This window comes from Staurois parvus, unplaced genomic scaffold, assembly GCF_062004578.1.
Source record: "Staurois parvus isolate SC_StPar_1 unplaced genomic scaffold, SC_StPar_1.0 ptg000204l, whole genome shotgun sequence".
In the NCBI taxonomy this organism is placed as follows: domain Eukaryota; kingdom Metazoa; phylum Chordata; class Amphibia; order Anura; family Ranidae; genus Staurois; species Staurois parvus.
In genome coordinates, this window is record NW_028318000.1 from 2941727 (window position 1) to 2957295 (window position 15569).

The following is a 15569-nucleotide window of genomic DNA, read 5'->3' on the forward strand; positions in this document are numbered from 1 at the left end:
GCTGAATATTAATATACTGGTGAGCAGGACAGGAAATGCCCCTAGACCAAGTTATAAATATTAATAGCAGCTACGAGAGTTCTGGTTAGAACTTAAGTCTCCACCTACACTCCCCTCCCCAAAAGGAAATGATTGGTTTACTCCCCAAAAGGAGACACCCTGCTGAGATCCTAGAAAAGGGCTGTTATGCTTAGTGGTGGGGTGTGAGAGAAAGAAGAGTCTCCCATTTAACATCAAAACTGAGTGAGAGAGAAGACGATCTCCCTGCCTTAACATCGAAACTAGCAGTGGGAGATCAAAGCATCCTTTTGGTCATGAAACTTGAAGCTGCTTAAAACCAAGGCTGATTGGCAAGTACTTTAACCCTTTAAACTCCTTTCTGTTTTCTCTTTGCTGTGCTATTGTTCTCTGTATATTTATATATATATATTGGTTACATCTTTTTCCTGTAAATATTTTTATTGCACCCTTTTGACCTTTTAGTAATACATCTTACTTTCTGAAAGTGTTGAACTGTTTCTAAAGCTCTTTAATGCAAATTCCTGCCGCTGAAGAGCGCTACTGTGTGTGTTTAACCCTCTCTATAACCTGCCTGCGGTGACAGTGGTATACAGATGATTATTTCAACCATCATAGTGTTATTGCTGATATTGCCGAGTTTCCTCTTTCTCTGTACAAAAAGGAGGTGGTGGCAGTGTGAAGGGTTAATTGCGTAATTAACCTGACCCAGTAACAATTGTTCCCAAGCTGCCGTTACACAGATTTTAGTCCATTAGCTGGAAAATCATTGTGCAGGGTGTAGCTGGACGTGGCATTGTTACGCACGTGACATAGCGGTTTTAGATTAGTTAGTCCTTCGGTCACGAGCTTGGAGAGAAGGGCTGGGGTCTGACGCCGCGATCGTCACACTAGGTTCTGATTAAAAAAAAAATCAAAATGAAAGTACCTAATAGATCCTTAGGAACCCACAGGGTAAAATCTGATGTAGAGGATGAGATCCTAGGGGTCACTAGAAAAGCATGACTATTTGAAGATTATTATAAAAATAATTTTGGTTTATTAATAGAAATACATTGTTAGAAAATGTCAAAAGAAAGTGTATATTTTGAGTTATTACCCATAAATACATTTTGAAATACTTTTAATTTCTGTATTTAGAATACAGACTTGTATATTCTCCCTCTTTTTGCTATCAGTATATCTGGAAATGTGATCAACATTCTGCTTAATAACTGCTATGATAAGCCTTCTTATTCTTATGAAGTGTCTGTTGTGTTTAGTAAGATCACATTTCACCAACAGGACCTGATTTATTAAAATGAGAAGATAAGAAAAGTGAATTGAAAGGTATTCGTGTTTACTTCACACAATCTTGACAAGGTTAAGCTACTATATATACTGTATATATTTTTTTTAATTCTCTTGCAGTTGATTAAATGGTTAAAGCAAAATCAGGTGGGGGGGGGGGGGAGCTGGTGCAGTTGTCCCGGGTACAACATTTAGAGAGGCGCTAGATGACAGAGAGTGGGCTCACACAGTGTGTGTCCGCTTTCTGTCATCTAGTGTGAGACCACTCTCAAAATTCAGTGTGATCCCACTCTTTGTCTCGGCCCCTTTCTCTCCCAGCTCTTCCTTCACTTACACCCAGGCAAATTTTATTTGATTAAATCTCTCAGTCTCTCTGCCCTGTGCCCCCCTCACCCACACCAGACTGCCCTCCACACCACTGGCTAACAGGTGAGAGTGGCCCCAGGGGCCTTAGAGCAGTGGAAAGTGCTGAAAAACAGCCACAAAGCTCCCCCCATAGTTCTCTGCTCCCCAGTTATGTGGTGAGCTCTCACCAGTATATTTATTTAAAAAGCTAAAAAGACCACATATAAATGTATGAATAATCCTAAAATGTAGCATAAAGGATTTAATATTGTACTAGTGGAAGGGATTAAGGGAGTGCTAAAGGTCCACGAGTTATGGGGCACAAATTATTTGCCTTGCTGACAACCCACACTACACCATTGCTTCTCCTAGATACATACTTTAATAAATAATTGATTTAGACCAGACTTTGGCATCACATGGTGTCAAGTCACCTTGGGGTACTTTCAGGTTTCTTCAGGGGTGCCTTGGCAAAATGCCTAAAAATTGTCCGTAAATTGTATACAAGCCAGCAGGTGGCTCAAGCCTGCCTTTTAGTTACAAAAAGCCACAGCTTTTCATTGTGCACCATTACAACTTTCTAGCTGCCAATGACATAAAAAACTATTTTGTCATTAGTTAATAAGAAGGACACCTTTACAGCATCCTTGCTTGCGCCTCCTCTGCCCTTCTCTGTTAGGGCTGGGGTCACAATAGTTGAGTGAGAGAGAAACAGAGGGAGAAAAGAAATATTGGGATACTAGTCAGTACCAGTGTGCAACGGTGTGTTTGCTTTTTTAAGAATAAGTCAACTCTGATGTTGGGTGTCCCACATGTGCAGATGTTGCTGCATTCTGTAATAAGTGCCTCAAGATTGTACAGAATTTCAAATGGTGCCTCAAGATTGTTTAGATTTTTAAAGGTTGCCTCGAAATTGTGTAGCGTTTTAAAAGGTGCCTTTGGATTGTGCAGAATTTTAATGGGTGTCTTGAGATTGTGCAGAATTTTAGGGGTCCTTTCACATGGGCAGTTGCTCAGCGATTGATCTCTCCACTGTTCCCCTTTGAGCAAGAGGATGACAGGTCTGTGTCCACTTCGCTGCTGCAGAGCAGACACAGAGCAGCTCACTCTCCTCAATGGGCAGTCAGATGAAAACAGACGGCCTGTCAGTTTCCATTTGACCTGATCCGACGGACGGACTGAAGGGAAATTGGATCCCCATCCATCCCTTCTTTGTGGGTCGGATTGAATTGGATGTTGGCGGGTTTAAACGGGCACATGTCCGTTTACACCCGCTGCTTTGTAGAAGAGAATAGAGGTTCCAATCAGGTCCGCCTGAAAACCAGGCGCCTCGAGATTGTGCAGAATTTTAAAGGGCGCCTCAAGATTGTGCAGCATTTTAACGACTTCCCGACCGGTCGTTGTATATAAACGGCAGACGGTGGCACTGCAGGGTCGGGTTGCCATTTATAAACTGCCTCCCCGCACCCTGCTTGTGCGCACTCCCCGGGAGCGCGCAGCACCGCGATCCGGTGCCCGCTGTGTCCTCCGGACACAGGGAAACACCGATCGGTGGACGGGACCTCTGTACGAGGTCCCGATCATGTGATCACTGATTGGACAATCAGTGATCACATGCAAAGTAGTAAGCAAGATGTCCCTTCTGACATCATTGCTTACTACATGTGAAATCTGTGAATGATCACAGAGGTCACATGGTACAAGGCTATTCACAACAGCCTTGTACCATGTGACAAGCTGTGACCAATCACAGCTCACTCAGTAGTTCTCAATGGCTGCAAGAATGCAGACAGAGAGAAAGAGAAATGATTGCTTTTACATCCTATATGGGTGTAAAAGCAATCAATGTAAAAAAAAAAAAATCTTCATCACCCCCCAAAAGTAGTACAGTGTCACCATGGTGACACTGTACTGCTAGGGTTACAGTATTTAAAAAAAAATAAAAATGTAAAAAAAAATGTAAAAAAATTATAATTTTCTGTTATAAACTAATTTGGCTTATTTTTGTTTTTACTAAAAACATAACGGAATAAATTTTGGCCAAGATTTATGATGAAATATAATTTATTTGCAAACTTTTATAAGAAAAACACTTTTTTTCAAAATTTTTGGACATTTTTGTTTACATAGCAAAAAAAATAATAAATTGAATAAATACCACCAAAATAAAGTTTTATCTGTCTCAAAAAAATGGTAAAAAATTCATATGGGTACAGTGTTACATGACCGCGCAATTGTCATTCAAAGTGTGATAGCGCTGAAAACTGAAAATTGCCATGGTCAGGAAGGGGTAAAAATGTCCGGACTGCAAGTGGTTAAAGAGTGTCTTGACTCAAAAAAGGTTGAGAAACACTGACTTAGACTTACATTAGGATAAAAGTGAATCATATTCTACCCATGTTACAGCACACCATGCATGACAAGACATGGTAGAATGCTGCCTTCTGTTGTCTTACAAAAGTGTCCTGTCTGATTTTGCTGGGTTGCATTGCTGGACCTATTAAAGCACTAGGTATTCATAGTCAGGTTTTAGGCTAGGTTCATGCCTATGCAGTTTGCGTTATCCGTTTCTGCAGTGCTTTTTGCAGTGCGTTTTTGCACATGCGTTTTTGATGCATTTTTGCTGCTTTTTGCATTTTTTTTTCAACTTGTTGCTGGGCAGAATAAAACACATCAAAATGCATAAAAAAAGCACTACATGCTTTTCTGCAGTGTCCATTTAAGTCTATAGAACCAAAATTGCAGACTTTTGCATTTAAAAAAGTCCCTGACCCTTTCCAAAAAATGCAGAGTGAAAACGCGGATATGTGAACCTGTCTCATAGGAAATCATGTTAAATGGTCTGCTGTGCATTTCTGCAAAAAAAAAAAAAACGCCTATTTTATATTTGTTACATATTCCAATTAACATAACTTTTTAAAAAAGTTGCTTATTACCTTTTTAAGTGCTTTTTACTTGCTTAACCGCTTGCCACCCTGCCTCCAACAATGTATTGCGGATAGGTGGCAGCTACAGGCAAAGCAACGTACGGGGGGGACACCACTGGACACAGCGAAATGAAGATCCTGGTGAACGGGACCTGGTGATCATGTGATCGCTATGTGAGCACATGGTCACAATGTTAGCAAAGCTGTTATGAATCAATTTGATTCATAACAGCTCTTCTTCTCTTCCTGGTGAGCTGTGATTGGCCCACAGCTCTCACATGATACATGGAAGCACCCTGTACCATGTGACCAGCTCCAGCCAATCACAGATCACTATTATTTTGAACTGTCATGAATTTTATTCATTCATGACAGTTCAAAGCATACTTTGCACTGCACAGCAATGTTTATTGCTCCTGTAAAGCATAGTGTAAAAAAAAAAATCCTTGATCTCCCACCCCCAAAAGTAGCACAATGTTACTATGTCACAAACATTGTACTACTTCTGATAAAAGTATTTAAAAAAAAATGCTAAAAAATGTACAATTAAATAAATGTACAATTAAATAAAATAAAAATTACTACATTAAAAATTAAAGAAAAAACAATTATGTTTTTTTTAACTACTTGCCAACCGCCTGCCCGCATTTTGCAGGCAAGCAGTGGCTCTGGGCAAAGCAATGTAACCTTACGCCGCTTTCTATTTTGGGGTGTAAAGCGTCTGTGCCCCCCCCCTCCCCGTTGGTCCAGGGAGAAAAGAGAGAACACTGTGAGTATAAACACTGCATTTTACACACATACATTAGATTAGCACATTTAACCCTCTGATTGCCCCTATTAACCCATTGAACACCCCATTACCCAGCCAGTGCCACTAGTACAGTGTCAGTATATAGAATTTTTCACTGATCACTGTATTCCTGCCACTAGCAACATCATATAACGTCAGGGTCTGTAAGCTCTCCTCCCAGCCAGGGTCAGCTAGCGTTAGATTGCCTGCACACTAACACACTCATGCTATAAGTTGCTGATCACCGCTATTACTAGTATAGTATAGCCCCTCCACTGTTTTTCACTGAAGATTTGTATCAATTGATTGTGGGCCAAAGCAATTTAGATGCACAACAATACACCGCCGCCAACCCAAATTCAGCTCGACAGACAATCCGCATGGAAACCTAACACGATTTCTGAATGTAAGGGCCTAACCCTCAACATGGGCATTACAAATAGGAATGAATTGCGGTCAAATTGATCCACATACTCGATTCATCATATGCCCATGTTCTCTGCTGTTACATATATGCTCAACATGGACCAGCAACATATTGGTACATTGCTGGACTTTGAGTGATTATACCAGGATGATGCCTGCAGCTACAGGCACCATCATGGTGTTGTTTTTTACAGCTGGTGGTTGGCTTTCATGTAAAAGCAATCTTAGGAGCTAATTATCTACTGGATCATTTTTACAAGCAATGGGAAGGGACAACCCCCAGCCCCCTTCCATGGTTTTCTTGGGTTCTCCTGTCCCACAGGGGAATCCGAGAATGCAACTGGCAGTTCTGCTGGCTGACTATAGAGCTGATCAGAGACCATCTCTATGATCTATGGTCTAAGAAACCAGAAGCTACATGCATTTCATCATTTCCATTTTAGCTGGATATTAACAACGTCATTTTTAAATTGGAACAGCATCTGATCACACCGATTTTGGTGTGATCAGATGCTTTAATGGCAGAGGAGAGATCTAGAGTCTAATATTATTTGTCTTGCCTATTGCTATCACAGGGGATATTTACATTCCCTGTGATAACAATAACAGTGAAGAAAAAAAAGAAAGGGACAGTGTAAAAATAAAAATAAAATGTAAAAAAAAAATTATTCTCTAGGGCCATTGTTGTAAAAAATATGTAATGTTTGGGGGTTCAAAGTAATTTTCTAGCCAAAAAAATGTTTTCACATAAACGTTCATGTCAGAAAAGGATTGTCCTTCGAGTTGTTAGAAGATTGGGTGATGTGTGGCAGAAGCTTCTAATGTTGGCCCTGAAATGTCAGGATAGTTGAAGCACCCCCCCTCCCCAAATGAATCATTTTTGTAAAGTAGACACCCCAAGGAATTTGCTGAATTGGGGGGGGGGATTGTGCTGGCCTGGCACTTTAGCACCTCAAGAAATGTGGTAGGCAGTCAGAAAGAAAAAACTGAGTAAAATCCAGTATAGATACCATAGTTTGTAGATGCTATAACTTTCACACAACCAATTAATATACATGTATTGGGATTTTTTTTTTACCAAAGACATGTAGCGTAATACATTTTGGCCTAAATGTATGACTAACTTTGAGTATATTGGATATTTTTTTATAACCAAAAGTAGAAAATATATTTTTCTTTCAAAATGTTTGGTCTTTTTTGGCCTGGTCAGTAATGGGGGTAAATCATCCGGAGGGCAAGTGGTTAAATTCTTACATGTTCTCTTTGCTTTGTAATGTTTAGGAGGGGTATGTGGAGTACCATTTAAAATAATTAATCCCACCCATACTGTGTTCCCAGTTCAACATCAGCTGTAAAGTAGATTAAAACACTGTCTGACCTGACAGGATAAAAAATGTAGAAACCACCTTCTTGCATTGCATGTTAATGAGGGATAGCTCAGTTTTGTATGGGGACAAAGACTCTGCAAAAACATCCAGACTTCCTTAAAGTCAGCCATGACACATTCTCCTTAGCAACATCTGAAAGAATATGATATCAATCAGCTTCTAACCTCAACTTGTTCAATTACGCGTTTGCAATAAAACCTGGAAGCTGGTTTCTGTGCAGAGCTGCACCAGATTTTGCACTCTTCAGCCTTAGTACATAACCCCCATAGTAGGGTTTTCTCAAACTTGACTGCAAAAGTTGAAATACACTTTAAGCTGTAGAGGGGATGAATGTTTTGGCTATTCTCCCAGGAGGGGTAACTGGCTGTTTGCTCGAGTAGGGTGTGCAAGTCCAGATTTAAATCCCAACTCCAGGAAAAGTAAAAACCCTCCCTTGTTGGGCTGCCCTGCACTGCAAGGATTAAATGCTCATTTATCTCTAGGGGATGGGAAAAGCATTCTTACAAAATACTTACCTGATCTCTGCTCCCGCCAGCAGACTGTCCTCCCCTACTCTCCGACAGTGGACTATTCATTCGTATTTTCACATTAGGGCTATGGCCCTGCATCAGCTTTGATGACGTCAAAGGGCATCTGATTGCTGTAACAGAGAAGAAGAGAGGGAAGTATGGTTTTGCAGTGCAGAGGAGCCTGGTGGAGTGGAGGTTCAGGTAAGTAAGTCTGCTTTTCAGCTTTAATTTTATTCAGACTCATATAATAAAAAGCCAATGTGTTTCACAGGTTTAAATAGTCCCCTGCTGATCAGGTCTTTGTACTGTTGAACAAAATGTGTACTTGACTTGGCTAGACCCTGAGGGGTAATATAATTATTTTTATTACCACACAGAATAGTGAATATTAACACGTATACCTTGTTACAGCACACAAATACTATACCTTAGGACTCATTCATATCCTGGTGTCCTGGTGCTTTGAATTTTGTAGCGCATTAATGTGTATTGTGTTAAAGCAGCCCATGCAAATGAATAGGTTACCAATGTAATACATAATAAAAAAAAAAATCAGATATGCACAACTTTTGGAAATGCAGTGTGCCATAACTTATGGTAGCACATTACCGTGCGGTTGCAGTGTGCTGCAACACACGTGCATTCCCTGCTGACACATGTAATGTGCATTAATTTACATTGCATTAACTTGTGCATTACCACAAGGAAACACTGTGAACGGTCCCTTAGTTATAATATTATTTGGATTAACTCCTTCCCACCTACATTCACAATATTATTTTTCGTAGCATGATACCCCATGCTGAAAGTACAGTAAAAAACATCCTCTAGCAGAATTAGCAGCCAGAACCTGTCTGTGCTGTAACTGCCTCTGGCCATACAGATACAGCATTCAGGAATCAATCAACATCGTTCATGATTCTTTATCCCTTTCTGATGAGTGTACACATACAGTTCTGCTTAAACGTTTGCATACCCTGGCAGCAATCATGACATTTTGGAAATATGACTGATCATGTCAAAAAACTGTCTTTTATTTAAGGATAGTGATCATATGAAGCCATTTAATATCACATAGTTGTTTGGTTCCTTTTTAAATCATAATAATAACAGAAATCACCCTAATGGTCCTGATAAAAGTTTACATACCCTAGACACACACAGGTTAAAATAGCAACTAAAGGTTAATTTCCCACATCTCTGGCTTTTTAATTGCAATTAGTGCCTGCATATAAATAGTCAATGAGTTTGTTAGGTCTCACATCGATGCATTGAGCAGGCTAGATGCTGAGCCACAGTGAGCAGAAAAGAACTGTCAAAAAGACTTGCATAACAAGGTAATGGAACTTTATAAAGATGTAAAAGGTTATAAACAGATATACAAAGCCTTGAATATGCCAGTCAGTATTGTTCAACCACTTATTAAAAAGTAGAAAATTTGGAATTCTCTTGATACCAAGTCAAGGTTAGGTAGACTAAGAAAGATTGCAGCCACAACTCCCAGAAGAATTGTTTGGAATACAAAGAAACACCCACAGGTAACCTCAGGAGAAATACAGGCTGCTCTGGGAATACGGTGTGCTTGTTTCAAGGAGCACAATACAACATACTTGAACAAAAATTAGCTGCATGGTCTAGTTGCCAGAAAGAATAATTTGCTGTGCCAATACCACAAAAAAGCCTCATTATAATATGCCCGACAACATCTTGGCATACCTCACAGCTTTTGGCACACTGTGATCTGGAGTGACAAGACCAAAATAGAGCTGTATGGTCACAACCATAGGCGCTATGTGTGGAGAGGGGTCAACAAGGTCTATAGTACCAAGAATACCATCCCCACTGTGAAGCATGGAGGTGGCTTACTGATGTTTTGGGGTGTGTTAGCTCAAAAGGCATGGGGAATCTTGTAAAAATTGATGTCAAGATGAATTCAACATGTTATCAGAAAACATTGGCAGAAAATTAGCATTATTCCGCTCGGAAGCTGTGCATGGGACGCTATTGGATTTTCCAGCACAACAAAGACAATAAGTACAAGGCTAAGTTGACCCTGCAGTGGTTACAGCAGAAAAATATGAAGGTTGTGGAGTGGCCATCACTGTCTCCTGACCCTAATATCATCGAGCCACTCTGGGGAGATCTCAATTGTGTAGTTCATGCAAGATGACCAAAGACTTTGCATGACGTGGAGGCATTTTGCCAAGACAAATGGGCAGCTATACCACCTACAAGAATTTGGGGCCTTATAGACAACTATTACAATAGACTGCACGCTGTCATTGATGCTAAAGGAGGCAATACACAGTATTAAGAACTAAGAGTATGCATTCCCCCAATCTCCCCATCTAACACAAATTCCCCTATAATCCCCTCCTCCAAGCATAAATCCCCCTGCTAATCCCCTCCTCCTAGTACAAATACCCCCAATCCCCCCTTCTAGCACAAATCCCCTGTTAACCCCCCTCATAGCACACATCTCCCCTTCTAGCACAAATCTCCCCACTGATCCCCCCTTCTAGCACAAATTCCCCCAAATCTCTATCCTCCAATCCCCTCCCTATGACAAATTCTCCTAAATTCCTACTTCTAGCACAATCCCCTGCCAGGGTACCCTTCCCAGCACAGATCCTCTCCCTTTACAAATCCTCTGCCCCTCTTAGCCCAAATCCCCAGCCCCCTCATAGCCCATATCCCCTGCCCCCTCTTAGCTAAAATCCTCTGTCCCTCTTAGCCCAAATCCCCCGCCCCCTCTTAACCCAAATCCCCTGCTCCCTCTTAGCCCAAATACTCCACCCCCTCTTAGTCTAAATTCTCTGCCCCTCTTAGCCCAAATCCTCTTCCCCATCTTAGCCCAAATCCTCTGCCCCCTTAGCCCAAATCTTCTGCCCCTCTTAGCCCAAATCCCCTGCCCCCTCTTAGCCCAAATCCCCGCCCCATCATAGCCCAAATCCCCCACCTCCTCTTAGCCCAAATCCCCCACCTCCTCTTAGCCCAAATCCTCTGCCCCTCTTAGCCCAAATCCCCTGCCCCTCTTAGCCCAAATCCTCCACCCCTCTTATCCCAAATCCCCCACCCCCTCATAGCCCAAATCCCCTAACCCCTCTTAGCCCAAATCCCCCACCCCCTCTTAGCACAAATAGGCACAAAAATTATCCCAAAGCCCCCTGCTGGCTCAAATCCTCCAATTCCTTCTCCTTGCAGAAATTCCCCCCCCCCCAACCCCCATTACCCTTTCCACCACAATTAGTTAATTCTCATCCCAAGCACAAATTACTGTTTCCCCGCCCCCCCTTCATTATGTACACTTTGCCTGTAATCCCCCCCCATCCTCCCAATTTACCGTCCAGAGGTTCAGGCAGTGTTCTGCCACCTCCTCCTGTCAGAACAACACTGCTCCATATAGCTGATGACACAGGATAGCTCCGACCATCGGGCTGTACACAGTTTCATTACCCACCCCCTACCCACATTTACTGCTGTGGGAGATAAGCAGTACTTGGAAGAGATAGGGGCAGGTATTGAAACTGTGTACAGCCTGATGGTGGGAGTGATCTTGTGTCATCAGCTGTATGGAGCAGCACTGTTCTGACATGGGGAGGCGCAGAGCACAGCACCGCTCCTACTTGTGCTCTCTGGTCACTTTCTGGACTTAACTACTCAAAGCTCCCTTTCCTTTGTCCCGGCTCTGAGTGTAGGGATAGGGGGGAAGGAGCTCAGCAGTCTGGGGGGACATAACTGAAATCTGGGGGTGCAACCCACCCCAGCAACCCCCTGGATCTGGCCATGCCTTCCATCATGAAGAGTGCAGGGTGTCAATGGACAGACAGAGCTAGTTCCAAAGCAAGCACATAGCAATCTGCTTGCTATGTTGGCACTCAGCAGAAGGGTAGGGGTCAGGAGCACCAGCAGGTAATTAGAAAAGAGGAGGATTGGGGCTGCTCTGTACAAAACTATTGCATAGAGCAGGTAAGTATGACATTTTTGTTACAATCATGTTAATGTCACCCAGTTAGGGTTTACATCTGCTTTAACGTAATGCCCTTTCTGTGAGCAAATGGAGGATGTGTAAGTGTACAACAGCCACTAAGTTGTGGCAGAGTTTTTTTTATTTTTAAGACAGCATTTTGTTGTATCTCCATAAGGAAAAGGGAAGCAATTTGCACAAGGGAAATTATTATCTCGATACATCTATGCAAGTCATTTGAAGTCTTTAATTTGTCTTCACATTTGCTTTATAAATGAGCATGTTCAGAAAGCACATAACACTGCGTACATTGATGGTGCCTATTTATGCTGTAAAATAAATACATTTTATTACAAATGTAACATTCATAATTGATTACATACAACTCCCAGGGTATGTCAGATTCATTCTGTTAATCACTCAAGTAACTCATTCTTTTTAAAATCTGCATTGTTAAAACATGTGTGAAATGTCTTGAAATTATAATAAAGTCTTTGCATATTTAATATGACTAACAAAATAACTTGCATTTATCACTGCAGACATAGCAGCATAGTTTTTTTTAAGGATGTATCAGTTAGATAAATTAAAATATATTATTCTAATATTTTAATGTGATAAACAAGATAATGAATAAAAATACTAACAGCTAGTACTATTTACTAAAAGATTGCACTTTAAAATTGCAAGCACACAAAATACTGTAGATTGTTTAGTTATGCTGCATGCTGAACAGTTGAAACAACCATTGCCTTATTATATGCCTCAAAGACTAAAGAACTGTTGGCTTTGATGAAGCAGATTTTTACTCCGTTTGCTGAAGAAGATGGAGGCTCACAACTTCTGCTGCATTAGTCATAGACTTTAATTATAAGGAAACATTTAGGGAGGAGAGTTAAATATTTTTATATTGACTAAGGAGGTGGGTATATTTTGGGATGTTGGTGCAGTGACCTACCTGCTAGAACCCATAAAAAAATATATGTAGCGCACCCCCTACAGAGCTGCTTGTGAATCGTGGTGCTACAACCCCCACAAGCAATCAGACACACAGTATTTCCTGCACTCTTCCACTGTCTCCAAAGAACAGTCTGGGGGTTTATTCTTGGGTTTTTATTGGGTACTATGTAATTGAATAGGGATATGGATAGGATATCCCAGTAAACTGTAGAATTGACCAATTTGAGTGCTCCTCACTTCTGGTTACACTGCATAAAATGGATGCCCTACAGGATCTTTATGCTGTTGGTGAGATGGACTCCTTCCAGAGTTAAAAGCTACACATAGTCACTATTCCTCAGCTCTGGGGGTCTTCTACTCACATAGCCACAGGATCATTGGTTGCCTTCTGCAGATTTCCACCAGGCTCCTCCTAGTGAGAGAGATGTAGACTCACACACCATAGGACAGCTGCACAAACTTCCTCCTGGCTCTCTTCAGTGAATTTCTCCAGACCCAACTTGATACCTGGGACTTGAACTTGCTAAGCCTAGTTGGGGCCTCAATATTTTCACAAAAGACTTTTCTAGCGCTCCTGTCCCAGGGGCAGAAGTCCCTGCACAGGGGTCTCCTCCAGCAGGACTGGACCCAGGAACACTGCACTTCTGCCTCAGACCTCAGACTACTTATGGACTCTCCCACCACCTACTGGGCGTACCTCCTCTGGGTTTGGCTGGGGTCCCATATATTTTCAGGCTGCATGCCCTGTTCTTCCCTCCACTATGGATCTAGAATCCTCTAGAGGACAGGGGAAGCAACAGAGCAGCAGCCTGTGAGACACTGAGCATCCCTAATTAATCAACCTCTTATTCCTTTGATTACAGTGGAGCTAACTATATTTACCTAACAGCTTACTCTACACTAGGAGGATGCTACATCTATGAAAATAGTTTTTTGGGCCTGTTGACATGTTCCTAGAAATTGAAATATCAGTTTTGGTTTAACTTAGTAGACCCATAACAAAAAGTAGCTGTTTATAATTGCCTCTTTGTTTCATTCATTTCATGATACTTCAAACATAAAATTGTTACCAGTATTGGAACTCTTGCAGTGTGTGTTACTACATCCTAAACTATGTGGGTACATAGCACCCTAGGCAAGCTTTTCAATCTTGGATGGTAGAATTTCCTGATAGAAAAGGATCCTTATTCTACTGTTGGAGCAATTGCTTGTACACCATAGACGTTTGTCAGGCATTAGGTAACAGTTACACAAATATACACTTTCTTTATTGTATCTTGTGAGTTTTATGCAAATGAGTACACATTTTAAGCTGTTTTTTTACTATATACAGTGTATACAACCTTTTGTGTTACAAATAAACATTTCATAATAAAGATAAAGAATTCTGAGAGCACTATGGATTAGCCAAATAGACATGGCAGCAAAGCTGCTTTCTTTGAGGCACATTTGCCTGAATGAAATCTTGGATTCATTCAGCACAACATAAAAGTACATAATGCTAACAACATGAACAGAGTCTATAACTCCACATGTCCACATGGCTTGTTAAAAGGGGCATTATGCATACAGTAACTCCTATATTATAATAATAATGATAAGTGTAATATTTGATTACAAAATTGATAACAGAGGACATGAACTAAATGTGGCTTCTCCAGAGACCAAGTTTAACCTCCCTGGCTGTATGATTAGTTCAGATTTTTGGTGCTGAAAGCGGTACCATTATTTTCAATGGAAATTTGGTGTTTTATATTGTAGGCCTGTAATGTTTAGGAATAACTCACTGAAAACTGTCCGAACAAGAGTCTAGTAAACATTCCGGATATGATAAAACTTGAAACATGAAATCATAAATTATAATGTAATAAATAATCATAAAAAATAATAATATAATAATATAATAATATAATAATAATAAATTTAATTCAATAATATAATCAAACCCAAAACACTGAAATTTGAAATATAGCGCCAAGTTCGCACATCACTGAGCAAAGTCGCAAAATCATTTTCAGTGTCTGATGACGAATTTCCCCACGAATCATTATCACTCAATTCTGCAAGCTGTTCTCTAGCTGGTCTAAAACCGCTTTTGACCTAAAGTGATGCTTTTTGGACGCTATGGACTTTTCTAAGTTTCCAGGCAGAAAGAACAGTAAAAATGCAGGCAGGGGACAGGACAAAGCAGTAGGGACAAAATGTATGTGAAATGGTTTGAAACAGTAATGTTTTACTATGTCATTTTTGATTATTAGAAAATGACAGTTTCTAAAATTTTCAAATTTGCCGCCGGTCCGGCCCCCATATGTCCCGGCTCTCGCTGGGACCGAAACACAGAAGCCGGATGTCGGCATCGGCCAGAGGAGATGGCCGGGGACGCTGCAGGGGACACATTGCGGGAGCAAAGGACAAGGTAAGCGCTGCAGGGAATCCCTGAGCAACACCGCATGGTAAGCCCGAGTGTAGCTCAGGGATACCGCTTGTGGTAATTAAATTTTACCCCGAGCTTCACTCGGGAATACCTCCAGGGAGGTTAAAGGACTGTGTATTGAGGCCAGCATCAAAGAGGAAGATGAATGCACAAGCTCATTATCATCTGACTAGTAGTGCCCACACTAGGCCAGTATGGCTTTTGAAGGGGGAATGATTGGATGCACATCCTGAATATCAGGACCCCTGCAGGGGTTTAGTGCCCAAATCTGGCAGAATGAAAGCATGCCTCCTGGATGGGGAGAGATCATATAGACTTCTTGTGTGGTCATCGGATCAAGAACTCAACACTAAGTCAGGGACATGAATTAACGTTTATGACCTTTGATACAAAATGTCTTCATTGACTGTGAGTACCAACCCCCAGCTGGAGTGTGGGTCTCAAGTTTGGATAAAAAGGGCCCTGGCATGAGAGATTCAGAGAGAACAGGTTTATGTGTGTTAGACTACTGAAGG